Raw genomic sequence first — 16,033 nt, forward strand, 5'->3', positions numbered from 1 at the left:
CCCACTTTGAATTTACAAGGACTCTTCCTCCCCAGTTGTAAATGATTCTCTATTACCAGGTCTTGAAAAAATTATTAAGTAACAGGGCCACTGAATAAGAAAACAACAGTAAGTTGTTTCAGAAAGCAGTTATGATTATAGCCATAATAAAATATCATTTCCTAAGTCTATAATCAATGAGTTAATCCACTGTACTCTCAATAAAGATTTCACTTAAAGAAACATATCTTGCAGAGAAGGAAGATATGAAAGTGAAGCTCTTTTTCCAGAAAGGTTATTTTCTCCTTGAAGAAACAAGAATCTCTAGCATGGAGCGTGAACTGCATTAATCCAATTTAGGTCTTTATTGTATTTACCACCCCAGTGTGCAGATTACCTTTGGAGCTACTGATTCTAAATCTCAAGCTCTATTCATGCCAATTTCCTAACTCTACTTTTAAAAAGAAGATTAGTAGGAGATTATTAAAATAGTGCACAAGGTTAGGATGATAAAATTTTATTTTTTTACCATAATTAAGAAAAAGTAAAAGAAAAATAATTGTGCAAGAATCCTCAGAAGTTTAAAAAAATTATTTACACCAAATGTGTGAAAGAAATGATATATATTTCATATTGAAGACAATGGTTGAATCATAAAGCAGATATATATTAGACCTTTGCACCAGGTTCTAATGAGAAATTTTTACTTGAATAGTCTCTTTGACAAAAACACACCAAAAATCAAGAAAATCTCTAAATGGTGAGAATACTTTGAATATATGAAGAACACACACTACCTGCCTATCAATGATTCTAACTAGTCATTGTCTGACATTAAACTATAGCTAGTAGTCTCTTTTCTATAAAAGTTGCAGGTTACTGTCAACCCATATGTAGGCCCAGCTCATGAAAAAAGGCCATACCTTAGCTCACATCCTGAAGTCTGTGTGAAAAGCTATTTGAGTTCAAGGCACCTAGCTGGAAGTAGGTCTTTGAGACTGACAATGGATCCAACATGGTAAAAGCAATCAGCGACGGCCGCTACCATGGTATCCGCTGCTTTGTGCATACGTTGAATCTGGTTGTGATCACTGCCCTGAAGAAATACGAGGAAGCAACTGAAGTTTCTACTATTGCACAGAATTATCTGCAAACATTTTCCACTATGCTGTGAATTCCAACTAAATAGCTAATTAGTTAGGAAAACTTTGGCTCTGTGACACATATCTGAAGTAGGATGTGAGCAAAATAGGCAAATCTTTCTCCTGAAAACAAAACAAAAAAGCAAACCCATACCTCAACATTCAATTATATTGAACTGCCTCTACCAGTATCTACTGCCCAAATAAAGTTGAATATTAGTAAGACTAAAAACACCATGCCAGAATTTTCTTTTATAATCCATAAACCAAAAACAGCTTAATACAGCTATTTCCTTGATAAAACAAGACCCCTTTAGCCCTTTGCACTCCTAAATCTAAGCTAAATGTACTGCAAAGTTGCAATAAACATTTTAAAAAGGAGAGCCATTTGAAGACGTTATCTGGAGACTACATGCTGAAATGTAGATTCAGAACTATTAAGAATTAGCACTGCAGAAGAAGATTCTAAAACTGTAAGAGAATGAAACTTCTACATTTACCAAAAAGCACGGATCACACTGTACTCCTCAGTTCTAAAGCTCTTTGACAGTAATTATAGCTTAGATTAGAGGTAAACTGAAAGACTAAATAAAAATATTACTGTAGGAAATTGCTTCTAATATCTCCAGGATGCACGAAAATAATTCTTGAAATGCACCAGTAAATGGACAAAGATCTCCATACAATAAATGTTTTCTGCGATTAATTTAAAGCTTAGTTTTTAACTCTATGATCCCCTTTGGTTTTTACTTAATCTCTAAGTGGAAGTACTAGTTTAATTTTTAATGATTTAAATGAATGTTGCAAGACAAATCTTCCTTGTCTTGGTAGCATACGTGAGAATGAAAGAAGGGAATACTTAAAATAGTTATAAGAAGCCTTTAAAAATAAAACCTTGATTTCTATATTAGACACAAATATACTAATTTTTAGGCCAAATAAAACACCACCAGACATACAGAAGGTACTGCATGCTACTGTTAAATAGAGTTGCCAGAAATAATATGCTTCAGCAGTTTACCAAGGGACAACCCAACTGAGCCAAAGAAGAGAGATTAAAATAAATATTTGCCTATCTGTGTGAAAAAAGACTGAGGAACAACTGAACTTGTTTACCACCATCAAAAACAGAAATGTTTAAAGAAATATATGGGTATAACAAATGCTACCTGTCTAAGAAATCAGGACGTTTTCATTTTTAGGTATGAGAAGCAGATGTAAAAGAGGAGAACCAAGGGAGTGTTTTTCAACAGAAATCACAAGTAGGAGGGCTGGAACTGGAACTGAATTTTTTTAACTAAAGTACTAGAAGATCCAGCTTATGGGGGTTAAAATAAGAGAGTCTGGTAGAAAATATGCCTGGAAAGATGTAAATCAAGTGATCTCCCATTGCTGAGGTATATAAAAAGGAAGTGGGGTACTTCTACAAGTGACTTCAGTTATTTAAAAGTATGATGAACAACTTTCCATTAGGAAGAAACTTTGAGATAGGTAAGAGAAACAGCTATAAAAGATGCTTGCTTCAATGCTGTTCAAAGAGAAGTTAAATATCCAGAACACTTTATACTGAACACAGAGTTATTTGTGTCATGCCCTGATAGCAAATAAGACTTTTTGATTCACAGTAAATTTCTCTCAAATTTTTGGTGAAACCATCAAACACCAACTATACTAAATATGATTTTTGCTTATTGGAGTACAGCAGAAAAAGTCTGCACAGAAGATCAGATATAAAAAAACTGCCTTCATTCCTGCTTGAAGGAAGCTATGAAGTATCACATTTATTCAAAAGTAAAACTACTGTGGCTATATTTTAATTTCGTCTTAAGATAATACCAGCTGGAATGACCAGCAGGAGATGAATTTCACCAGAACTAACATGTAAAAGCTAAAGGGTCCCATCTTCAAAGTGACTATTTTGTGGGTAACAGAATTTTCACAATAGAAAATAATATTTAAATTTAAGTAAAAACAACATGTATATACAGATTAAAGGTATTATGTTATCCATGCCAGAAATCCCTTTACTAGTGGAGGTAACTGAGAGTTACTTCCAAATTCTTTTTTAACAGTCTAAAATAAAATGTTGAACAATATTCATAAACGGGGAGTGTTTTTGCTTACTCTTTAAATATTAAATATTGCTGCATAAACCCTTTAATCATCTCTTCTTGACAAAGGAGCTAAAGATATTAGAAATATTGGGTACATTAAACCACAATAAAATGCAGGAAATGAAAAATAATACTGTGTTCGTGTGTGGGAGCAGGGGGCTTCTAATGGCAATGCCATTTTATCACCAACATATTCCTCTATTCTATGAAAGTGGATACCAAAACTCTTGAAAAGACAGTAGAAAAGTACATCCATCAATAATTAAGAAAATTTCAGAAAAATCTTATTTTTATTTACTGAGACGGAGTTTCACTCTTATTGTCCAGACTGGAGTGCAATGGCGGATCTCGGCTCACTGCAACCTCTGCCTCCCAGGTTCCAGCAATTCTCCCGCCTCAGCCTCCCGAGTAGCTGGGATTACAGGCACCTACCATCATGCCTAGCTAGATTTTTGTATTTTTAGTAGAGACGGGGTTTCACCATGTTGGCCAGGCTGGTCTTGAATTCCTGACCTCATGTGATCCACCTGCCTTGGCCTCCCAAAGTGCTGGGATTACAGGCGTGAGCCACCACACCCAGCCTTATTAATTCTTCAATTAGTACAGCAAGAAAAACATCAGACATGGATAAAGCTGACCTACTCTTCATATAAGTGATTATAAAGTTGCTTATACTAGAGAGACAACCAAACACAATGAGACTCAGTTTACTTTGGTAATATAGTAATTAGGTACAACTAGAATACTATGGATACTTAGTGAAATATGCTGTCTTTTAATATGCTATCATAGGATATTACAAATTATTCAGGAGAGTGAAAACACATGAGTAAAACAGTAGGAAAATTCTGTAAAATCCATATTATTCTATGTAGTTTTTAAAATATCAAAAACACTATTTTCTTCTCTTTTTATTTTTCTGAGATAGAGTCTCACTCTGTCGCCCAGGATGGAGTGCAGTGGCACCATCTCAGCTCACTGCAACGTTCACCTCCCAGGTTCAAGTGATTCTCACGCCTCAGCCTCCCGAGTAGCTGGGATTACAGGTGCACACCACCACGCCTGGCTAATTTTTGTATTATTAGTAGAGACAGGGTTTTGCCTTGTTGCCCAGGCTGGTCTCAAGTGATCCACCTGCCTCGGCCTGCCAAAGCACTGGGATTACAAGCATGAACCACCACGTCTAGCCCAAAAGCAGATTTTTTTCAACTCAAAATATTTTACTCCATTGCCATCATTTAAAAATATTTTTTTTTTTTCTTTTGAGACAGAGTGTCACTCTGTCCCCCAGGCTGGAGTGCAGTGGTGCAATCTCGGCTCACTTTAACCTCCACCTCCCAGGTTCAAACGATTCTCCTGCCTCAGCCTCCCGAGTAGCTGGGACGACAGGTGCGCGCCATCATTCCCAGCTAATTTTTGTATTTTTAGTAAAGACAGGGTTTCACCGTGTTGGCTAGGATGGTCTTGATCTCTTGACCTCATGATCTGTGAGCCATGGCCTCCCAAAGTGCTGGGATTACAGGCGTCAGCCGCAATGCCCGGCCCCTTAAAAATAATTTTAAAATATCGCAAATATTAGAACCAACCCAGAAGCTCCACGTTCTGATATTTAATTAATCATTTATGCATAAACCTAATTATTATTTGGGAGTTAAGTTTAATTTAGCAGATAAATGTATTTGATTGAGACATTAAGATCTATGAGTTCTTATCATAGCTATGTCACTAACCATGAGATAACTGAGAACAAATAAGTCTGTATGAACTTCGTTTTGCTCATTTATAAAAAGGTGGAATTTGAACTACCCAAACTCTAAAATCCATAGATAATATGAACAAGTTACTATTGTAATGTGCCCAGAAAGACTTGATATGAAGTAAATTTTACTTAGCAACAGACTTCAAATTCAGTAATTAAGACTGGCTGAGATTTTGGCTGGGTGTAGTGGCTCACACTTATAATCCCAGGACTTCAGGAGGCTGAGGCAGGTGGATTGCTTGAGCTTAGGAGTTCGAGACCAGCCTGGGCAGCAAGGGGAAACCCCATCTCTACTATAAACACAAAAATGTGCCGGGAGTGGTGGCGCATGCCTGTAATCCCAGCTATTTGGGTCAAGGTGGGAGGATCGCTTGGGCCTGGGAGGTGGAGGTTGCAGTGTGCTGACATAGCGCCATGCAGCCTGGGTGACAGAGTTTAACCCTGTCTCAAAAAAAAAAAAAAAAAAAAGACTGCTTGAGATTTTGTCTGAGATAATACAGTGAAAACTGTCGTGAAACATAAAGCTCATATGATGCAATTTGATACAGAATAAAGTGATCATTTTATACTAATACGTGATGCTTCTGAGGTAGAAACACTGAGTCAATTTATAATTTAAAAAAAAATTTTTTTAATCACTTAAGTAACAGAGTAAGTTGTATTCTGGCATTTAATCAGTGTTTTCCAACAACCAATTAAGGCTTAAGTTTAGCCATTAAACAAGCGTGAATCCTAATAATCAATGAACTATTTGGGTAGTGGGTAGTAGTGGTACATAAAAATAGACGTAGCTAGACTATAGGTCAATCAACTTATCTTTCTTCATCAATACTCTTTTCCATGATGAACATCAACAGTATCAGGAGGCTTAGAAGCTAAATCTCAGCTTTATTACCTATTACTAAGTTTGTAATGTAACATTCTAAGTAACAGATTCATTTTCTGTCAAATAAGAATAGTACATACTTTCTTGCCTACTATATAGAGCAGAAAAATCAATATACACCTAAGCAATTCAGAAACTATAAATCCTACATAAAAGTTAGGGCTGTATTATTAACTCCTCATATTTTTATATAACTATATACAACTATGTATTTATTACAACATATGCTCCATTTAGGGCAAATTGGCTTATTTTCAAGAAATAAGAAGAGAAAAAAATGAAAGCACAGAGACTAGAAAAGAAATACTGTACTAACTGGCCAGGCACAGTGGCTCACGCCTGTAATCCCAGCACTTTGGGAGGCCGAGGTGGGTGGATCACCTGAGGTCAGGAGTTCGAGATCAGCCTGGCCAACAAGGCAAAATCCCATCTCTACTAAATATACAAAAATTAGCCGGGTGTGGTGGCAGGCGGCTGTAGTCCCAGCTACTCAGGAGGCTGAGGCAGAAGAATCGCTTGAACCTGGGAGGTGAAGGCTGCAGTGCACCAAGATCACGCCACTGCAATCTAGCCTGGGTGACAGAGTGAGACTTTGTCTCGAAACAAAACAAAAACAAATACTGTACTAATCAAAATTTAATTGGTAAAACAAAAGGAATGCATGAAATAATTTTGTTTTGTATCTGCCTAAGTCGTCAATCAGAACATTTCTAAAATTGATTTTCACCAAATTTTGAGCCCTCACAATTGGTATGCAATGAGGCTTGGAGCATATGCATCAATAAACATCTTTTCACAGGTTGTCTTTGGCCCATGTGCAACATTGCTTGCACCTGATATGTATCCTTTGTTACTTTTCAAGTCTCTTTTTCTGTCTTGGTCCTTAGGAAACTATTTCCTTCCACTCTTTATAGGCCTAAACCTAAAAAATATTACATACAAAAATGACTAAATTATAAAGCTAAAGAAGTAAGCCAGAATCTAAGGCTTTGGGGATAGAATTAATGATAATCTGGTACATTTTTTTCTCTGCCAGAAATAAAAGGGTTTCAATCACAAAGCGATTGAATATTGCCAGCCTACAGGCATTAAAAAAAATAAAAACGTTTATGGTAATAGGAATTTTCAAACACTAGCCCAGGGAATGGATCTCACCTAGAGTGCAAGTCCTTGATGGGTGACTACTAAGTTTTTTTCTTCTGCCTAATATGACAGTAGGCAAGTAGAGGAAATAAAGTTCTTAAACAATTCCTCTGAAATAAAATAAAGAACTACTTAACGTTATCCGGGCAAAAAAAATTAAATAGAACCAACATTTAGGGTTTAATCAACCATTTTCATTCAAACTATTATTAAAAATAATTCTAATTGAACAAGAAAAACATACAATGCCAGCATCCTGATATGCTCCACTTTTTATTGTTTAGGTTTTAAAAAACTTTTTTTTTTTTTTTGAGACAGAGTCTCATTCTGTAGCCCAGGCTGGAGTGCAATGGCACTATCTCAGCTCACTACAACCTCCGCCTCCCAGGTTGAAGTGATTCTCCTGCCTCAGCCTCCCAAGTAGCTGGGATTACACCCACTGTGCACCACCACATGCAGCTAATTTTTGTATTTTTAGTAGAGACGGGGTTTCACCATGTCGGCCAGGCTGGTCTTGAACTAATGTCCTCAGTTAATTTGTCTGCCTCAGTCTCCCAAAGGGCTGGGATTAAAGGTGAGAGCCACTGCACCCAGTCAAAAATTTGTTTTTAATTTAAATATTATTTTAAAGAATAGAGATGGGGTCTCGCTGTATTACCCAGGCTTGTCTTGAACTCCTGGGCTCAAGTAATCCTCTCACCTCAACCTCCCAATGTGCTGGAATTACAGGCGTAAGCCACTGCACCCAGCGTATTCTTTAGGTTTTAAATGATAGATGATATTAGAAGAATGGTCTAAGTGAAATTTACAGGCCAGGCACAGTGGCTTGTGCCTGTAATGCCAGCACTTTGGGAGGCTGAGGTGGGCAGATTGCCTGAGGTCAGGAGTTCATGAACAGCCTGGCCAACATGGCGAATCCCCGTCTCTACAAACAATACAAAAAAATTAGCCAGGTGTGGTGGCAGGCACCTGCAGTCCCAGTTACTTGGGAGGCTGAGGCAGAAGAATCGCTTGAACCAGGGAGGTGGAGGCTGTAATGAGCCGAGATCGGGCCACTGCACTCCAGCGTGGGCGACAGAATGAAACCCTGTCTCTGGGGGGAGAAAAAATTACATTTTAGCATTATAGGTACAGGTAAGGTACACATTCAAAATGCTATTAAACTGATGTACGAAGTGTCACATATATTCCTTAAAAAAAAACCAAAAAAGCAAACAAACAAAAAAAACTTTAATTTCTGAAGAAAATCCTGAGAATACTTAACTCTAACCTTGTCTTTTAGTTCAAAAAATGCAAAATGTTGAATGTAAAATTCTCTATTTTGGCATAACATACTGGCCTAATCTTCTGTTCCTCCAGAAGTAATGTTATCTCAGAAATTGCCTTAGTTCAAATTCTGGTGATTAGTAAACCAGCCAGCATCAATATTCATCAGTTTATCTATGTTAACTTTTACACTTAACACCACGCAGTTATTACAAATCGCGAATCTTGAAAGGGGGTATTAGGAAAGACAGTAAATTACAGAAACACAAAACCCTGAACCAAAAAATATTAAAACATCGTCTTTATGAAGCTCTTAAAACAATCTGTAGAGTGAATACCCAACAACTGCCTGAGGAATTGTCAACTTTTAAAACACAGACTAAATCACAATGAAATACCCCCAGCTGCCACCTTACAGTGTCAATAGGTTACTGTAACAAGTAAATCAGAAAAGATGAAATTAACTAAAAGTACACTCATTCCTTGAGCAGTGCACTAGTTTACACTATCAATCCCATCAGAGTACTGTAATTATCACACACCAAACTATAAGAGATTAATCACTTAGTATTAAGGTGTAATTGAGGACAATTTAAAATATGGCTTAAAGTCTACTATTTCAAAAATAAAAATTCAGAGGCTACCTTTCAGATATATGTATGTATGTATATTAGAGATATTACATATAATTATGTACCTGATATATTACCATATATAATAGTGAAAACTCTATAGTAAGAGAACTACAGGACATAAAAGAAAATCCCATGGTATTAATCCCGAGTTCCTTCTTTAAGCAGTCATTCTGGTATTTTGTTTGTTTGTTTTTGAGACAGAGTCTTGCTCTATACCACAGGCTAGAGTGCACTGGCGGGATCTTGGCTCACTGCAACCTCTGCTTCCTGGGTTCAAGCAATTCTCCTGCCTCAGCTGCCCAAGTAGCTGGGATTACAGGTGCATGCCACCACATCCAGCTAATTTTTTTGTATTTTTACAGAGAAGGGGTTTCGCCATGTTGACCAGGCTAGTCTTGAACTCTTGACCTCAGGTGATCCACCTGCCTCGGCCTCTCAAAGTGCTGGGATTAGAGGCGTGAGCCACCGCGCCCGGCTAAGCAGTCATTCTTACCAAAACCTTTGGATGAACAGAAAGTTCAGTGATATGGCTGCAATATTGATTCTATCTACTCTACTCCCTAGCACACCACCTAAAAGGAGTACAGTGTACAAGGCAACCCAACTAATATATCAGGGTTTTACCTACCATGTTGCCCAGGCTGGTCTTGAACTCCTAGGCTCAAGCAATCATCCTCCCACCTTGGCCTCCCAAAGTGCTGGGATTATACACATGAGCCACCATACCTAGCCCAGCTTCCTTTTCAAAATTCAATGATACATCCAAGACCTGGCTGTTTTTACATCTAAAATACAGATAAGGCCGGGCGCGATGGCTCACACCTGTAATCCGAACACTTTGGGAGGCGGAGGTGGGTGGATCACTTGAGGTCAGGAGTTCAAGACCAGCTTGGCCAACATGGTGAAACTCCCTCTCTACTAAAAATACAAAAATTAACCGGGTGTGGTGGGGGCCTCTAATCCCAGCTACTGGGGAGGCTGAGGCAGGAGAATTGCTTGAACCCGGGAGGCGGAGCTTGCAGTGAGCCAAGATCACCATTGCTCTCCATCCTGCGTGACAGGGTGAGGCTCCGTCTCAAAAATAAATAAATAAAATAAAATATAGTTCACTTCTCTTTTCCATTGTTGCATAATTTTACATATATGAATATTCTGTGGTATAAACAATCCTCCTTTTGACAGACATGCATTTATTTTTCCAGTGTTTTATTTAACAAACAAAATCTGAATTATTCCTGATTGTGTCACTTTGCACACATGGTCTAATATATTTCAAGGATTAATAAATAAACACTATTTTATTCACAGTAAATGGTTCACTCATGTTTACACTATCTCCTATTTATGGCAAATGATAATGGTCCATCCAGGTAACTTGAAGTTTCCTCTTTAAAAGCCTGAGAAAAATTTGTTTTTTTTTTTAAGTTGATCTAAAGAAAAATTCTAAGTAGAAAAAAAAAAAAAAGGCAAAGGAAAATTTAAGTAAACAGTAGCATAAGTGGTATAACATCTTTTAAAGTTCTTCCTCACAAATGCCAAGGTTCTGCAGTCTAACAAAGAATTTCCACCAAGAAAATTTCCTTCAGTTTTCAACATGAAAACTGACTTATTTAATAAAATTAATAAAATTTCATTATCATATGAGTTCTCTTTTAGATTTGGGTATATCCCAAAATAATATAGACAACAGGACACAAAACTGAGTGTTGTATAAGTGTTCCATGTCTACAACTTTAGCTGGGTGACAGCTTTAAGCAAACAGTAGAGGAACAGGAAGACATGAACATTTATGGAGTCTCACCTTGTCATTCCAGGACCTTAATACAAAAGATTTAAGATGGTTTTTGATTTAATGACTTAGCTTCTATCAATTGACGGATCATAGCTTTCTGCCTGAGTCAGTCAAATAACCAAGTAGTAGGATTAGTGTTGGAAAATTTCTGCCTAGCATTGTAGACATCCGATTCATATATAAGAACAAAGGAAGCCATGTTCCCAGATCCATATATGCTATGGCACTTGTACTCTACTGAAGGAGATCCCTAGAGATAAATCTGCAGTTGCCAATATGAACACATACAATAATGCAATTAGTAAGTGACTTAAAGTCTGAGTTCCATGATTGCTTTTTAAGACAAATATCTAGAGCATGGAAACTATTTCTACCCAGGAATTATCTATCTATTAAGTCCATAATATGACAGCAACAGTGCTGACGAGTACCAAGAGTGCTGATCAGTCCCCCAAAACAGTAGGACAGGGAGAAGACATGTACAGCTCTATCTGCTGAGATGAAAGAGATGAAAATCTCTTCCATGGTAGTTTGGTCTTGTTCCAACTTCCCCTCCAACCATTCAACTACACCTGGAAGACCATCTTTCTATAACGCAAACCTGATGAGAGCAGCTGAAAACCTTTCAGTGGCTCAACATCACTTTTAAAGGTAAGTAACTCTGTGATACATTCCTCTTTATCCTCTAGCCCCTGATTTCCTCTCCAGGCTCATCTCTCACCACTACCTTCCAGTTACACTATACTCAGACACACCAAACTTTCCAAAGTTCCCAGAATACGTGATGCTTTCCTTCACTGCTAACATTGTTTTCATACCCTTGGGACACCAATCCCTTGCCCCTCTTCATTTGTACTCTATTCTTGGTTAATTCCTATATCTCCTTTAGGCCTCCAAATCTGGATTGATTTTCCTGTAGTGTCATGACTTCTACTAATACTACTAATATGTCAGATACTATGTTGTTACAACTGCCAGGCTGGCTCAGCACAGTGGCTCACGCCTGTAATCCCAGCACTTTGGGAGGCTGAGGCAGGTGGATTACGTGAGGTTAGAAGTTTGTGACTAGCCTGGTCAACATGGCAAAACCCCATCTTTACTAAAAATACAAAAATTAGCTGGGTGTGGCGACGCACACCTGTAATCCCAGCCACTCGGGAGGCTGAGGCAGGAGAACTGCTTGAGCCCAGGAGATGGAGGTTGCAGTGGGCTGAGATCATGCCACTGCACTCCAGCCTTGCCGAGAGAGTGAGACTCTATCTCAAAACAAAACAAAAAAAAACCTGCCTGGTTATTATTTCCCCCATTTAGAAAGAAGACCAATTTTCTAGTTATGTGCCCATGGACATTAAAAAAAAAAAAAAAATCTGTGAAGTGAATGCATCAGTAATGATTTTGTGACCAGGCCAGATCTCACCTACCAATGTTAATCATGAATGTCTTATAATCATGAATATGTTACAAATTAGGTAAATTTAAGGTAAATGATCAACCTTTCCAGCTTTCTGTCTTTTTTCTTTTATTTGTTTTTGTTTTTAAACATGTGGATTGGGTCTCACTCTGTTGCCCAGGATGGAGTGCAGTGATATAATCACAGCTCACTGTAACCTCAAAATCCTAGTCTCAAGGGATCCTCCCACCTCAACCTCCTGAGCAGCTAGGACTATAGGTGTAGCCCACGATGCTGACTAATTTATTTTTATTTTTTGTAGAGACAGGGTCTCCCTAGGCTGGTCTTGAACTCCCTTGTCAAGGCTGGTCTTGAACTCCCCGCCTCAAGTGATCCTCCCACCTAAACCTCCCAAAGAGCTGGCACTGGGATCCAGCTTCCTAATGATGTCTTTCTATCTCCTCTTGAAACCTATGGAATCTCCTCCAGTCTTTGAATTATCAGATCAAAATTAATTGGGTTTAGGCTCAGGTTAGACTTCAAGATAGATAGGATATTCTCGGCAGTAATAGTAAACATCTTCTTTACACCTGACCTTTCTCTTTCATGTCTCTCATCCCCAAAAGGAAGGTTAAAATTATATTACAAATACAACGTACACATCATTTCAATGAATATCATTATATGCAACCACAATCATTACCTAGAGATCTGCAGAATACACAATGAATCTATTTTCTTTATCTAAGATGATAAAAGAGTTAAACACAATTTTATTTGAAGAAAAGAAATGTGCATGTCTTGTATATGCTTGTTAAAAACAAAGACAAAAGAGAAATAAGAAAAAAGAAAGGCAATATATTAGGTATATAAATAAAAATAAGTAGTAAACTACTATTTCTCTTACTTAAAAAAAGAACTATACCAAATACATGTACTTTATTAACCCTTGGATTTCACAGTAATAGAGACAAAAATAATGTAAAATGTTTCTGAGTGTGTGATACATTATATGTATGTATGTATGTATGTATATGTGTGTGTGTGTGTGTTTGTGTGTGTGTGTGTGTGTATATGTATTTATTTTTTGAGACAGTTTCCCTCTGTCACCCAGGCTGGAGGGTAATGGTGTGACCTCAGCTCACTGCAACCTCCACCTCCCAGGCTCAAGCAATTCTCGTGCCTCAGCCTCCCGAGTTCCTGGGATTACAGGTATGCGCCACCATATCCAGCTAAACTTTTGTATTCTTAGTAGAGATGGGTTTCGCCATGTTGGCCAGGCTGGCCTAGAACTCCTGGCCTCAAGTGATCAGCCGACCTCAGCCTACCAAAGTGCTGGGATTACAGCTGTGAGCCACCACACCCGGCCGCGATACATAGCATTTTTAAAGTTACAGCTCCAAACCCTCAAAAAACACTAAAATAGATCCTGAAAGTGATACATTAACGGAACATATTTTCCTGAATGATTCTATTCTCAGAGTATTCTAGGGTTTTTGTGAAATACAGTTAGGAATGAGGCAGACGGGTAGGGTGGGGAACTTTAAGTCAGTGTTAAAATTAAACTAAGGCCACTTTCTGTGAGTATACACTCTAAAGGAATAATGTATTATTTTGTGAATTCTATTAGAAAAAAATACATCTTAAGTCATGACAACTGGAAAAGAATAGATTTTACTCTCTCTGTGAAGCTGAAAATGAATTCTCTATATGGTAAACCTTGAAAAGGAAGATATAATAACATTATTAGTCTTTACTGGTTTCTTCTTATAACAGAGACTGCATAGATTAGCAGAGACCATGAGAGTTTCAACTAAAAAGTATATTCAAGTCTTAATACAAAATACAATAATGCTTATTAGTAAAAATAATCACTAAAAATATGCACTGCACAGGGTCACTGTAAAGACAAAATCATCTAATGAAATGAGTTTTATGGACAGTCATTATATCTTCATATGCATATTTTGTTGGTACATAATTTATAAGTCTGAAGAATGTTCTCTGGCTGAAGTAAGAAGAAAAGAATTTAAATGGAATAATTTCATCCAGTTAATCAAATAGAGAAATAAAGAGCTCCAGTTAATTGAAACTCAGTTATACTCTATCTGAAATTAAATTTTCATAGTGAATTAACAGGTATATTTTTATATAGAAGATCCCTTTCTCAAAAAATTATACAGTGTGTTATGTGAACAGGAAATAGATTAAGCTAAGAAAAGCAAATAGACCAAAGCAGCACTATAGGTGTCCAAATTTCCTGCAGTAAGAATATTCTATAATTACCTTAGAATTCAATACTCTAGAACTCCATTTTTGCAGAATCTAATAGAAATTATAGCATAAGGAAATACACAGTTTAAAGAAGGATACGGCCGGGAGCGGTGGCTCACGCCTGTAATCCCAGCACTTTAGGAGGCGGAGGCGGGCGGATCACAAGGTCAGGAGATCGAGACCATCCTGGTTAACACGGAACCCCATCTCTACTAAAAATGCAAAAAACTAGCCAGGCGTGGTGGCGGGCGCCTGTAGTCCCAGCTACTTGGGAGGCTGAGGCAGGAGAATGGCGTGAACCCAGAAGGGGAGCTTGCAGTGAGCCAAGATCGCACCACTGCACTCCAGCCTGGGCTACTGAGTGAGACTCCATCTCAAAAAATAAATAAATAAAAAAATAAAGAAGGATACTATTATTTACTGGTTTAATTTTCACTTTGTAACACTATAAATGTGTGATACTGTTTTTAATCAAGGCTAAACTTAAAACAACATTCCAAATCATTACATAATTTTTCATCTAAAAGACAAAATATACCTGGGTAAAAAACACTCAAGGTTTTATAAATTTTCAATTTTAGTTATAAGCTAACAGAGTCATCCCAAAACACAGAAATATAAGGTACAGAAATACAGGGCAAGATTCCCCCCAAAAGACATGATGGCAGTTTCAAAGCTCAGTATATATTATACATATTGATTTACTGAAAACTATGTTTATTCTACAAGAATAAGCAACACAGATGGCCAGGGAAGGGAGTAAGACATTTTAGTAGACATTTTGCAAGGAGGCATTAGCTCAATGAGACATTCAGATATTCAGTTCAATTATAATACCACACTATTGTTACATTATTACACTGGCTTCCTTGGTTACCAGTGAGAAAGATTCTGGGTGGAGCCACAAGATAGGAGGGGACCAAATACAACACTATTCTCTCCTCTATAACAGAAAAAACATCACACTATCAAAGAAAATATACCTTTACATTTTCCATTACTAGTAACAGAGTTGCATGACTCTACAGCTTTTTATCTCTACCAACTGGCTCTTCTTTTCATCTTTTCCATAATTTATGATTCTCACTGCCTGGCAATGAGCCATCACCACCATATAATTCATCCATGTAATCAAAAACCATTTGTATGCCAAAAGCTATTGAAATAAACAAATAAAGTGATAATAACAACACATTAAGCCAACAAAGTCAGGATTCTTTCATAAGGTGATTATTCCCTCATAGGCAAAGACTGACAAGAACTATTCTTCCAATGACCAATTCTCTATGATCTTTTGACCTACACTATTTCTTAAGTTATAGGTTCTTAAAAAACAAGTGCGAAAAAGCAAAGTAAATACAGCACAAACACGGTAAACGACATTAACTGACTCAAAAGATAATTGACAAAGGAGTAAACTTCCATTAACAGTATAAATGCTTTAAAATTCAGAATTAGGCCATCTTTGAGGAATAAACTAACAATCACTGAACAGATTCTGCCATGAGAAAAGAAAAGGTCACTGAACAGATTTTGCCAAGGGAAAGGAAAAGGTTTCCTAGGTTATTTAAAAAAGAGTTTTTGACAGAACTCATCCTCTGAATCTACTAATGTGTAAACAAACTAAAAATAATTCAATTTTCCATAAAGATA

At 37.3% G+C, this 16,033-nt stretch overlaps 1 protein-coding gene across 32 annotated transcripts in view; it reads right to left on the minus strand.

The window, feature by feature from the left end:
- The window catches only part of BIRC6 (baculoviral IAP repeat containing 6), a 255,908-nt gene that overhangs the window by 27,871 nt on the left and 212,004 nt on the right, over window positions 1–16,033 (minus strand). The window contains exon 67 of one of the 32 annotated variants that reach the window (XR_013402861.1): window positions 903–1,075. The exons of the other annotated variants lie outside the window; for them this stretch is intronic. The gene's annotated coding sequence lies outside the window, so the exon portion shown is untranslated. The remainder of the gene's footprint in view (window positions 1–902; window positions 1,076–16,033) is intronic. 32 annotated transcript variants of the gene reach the window in all.

The sequence above is a fragment of the Macaca mulatta genome, chromosome 13 (assembly GCF_049350105.2).
Source record: "Macaca mulatta isolate MMU2019108-1 chromosome 13, T2T-MMU8v2.0, whole genome shotgun sequence".
Lineage (NCBI taxonomy): Eukaryota > Metazoa > Chordata > Mammalia > Primates > Cercopithecidae > Macaca > Macaca mulatta.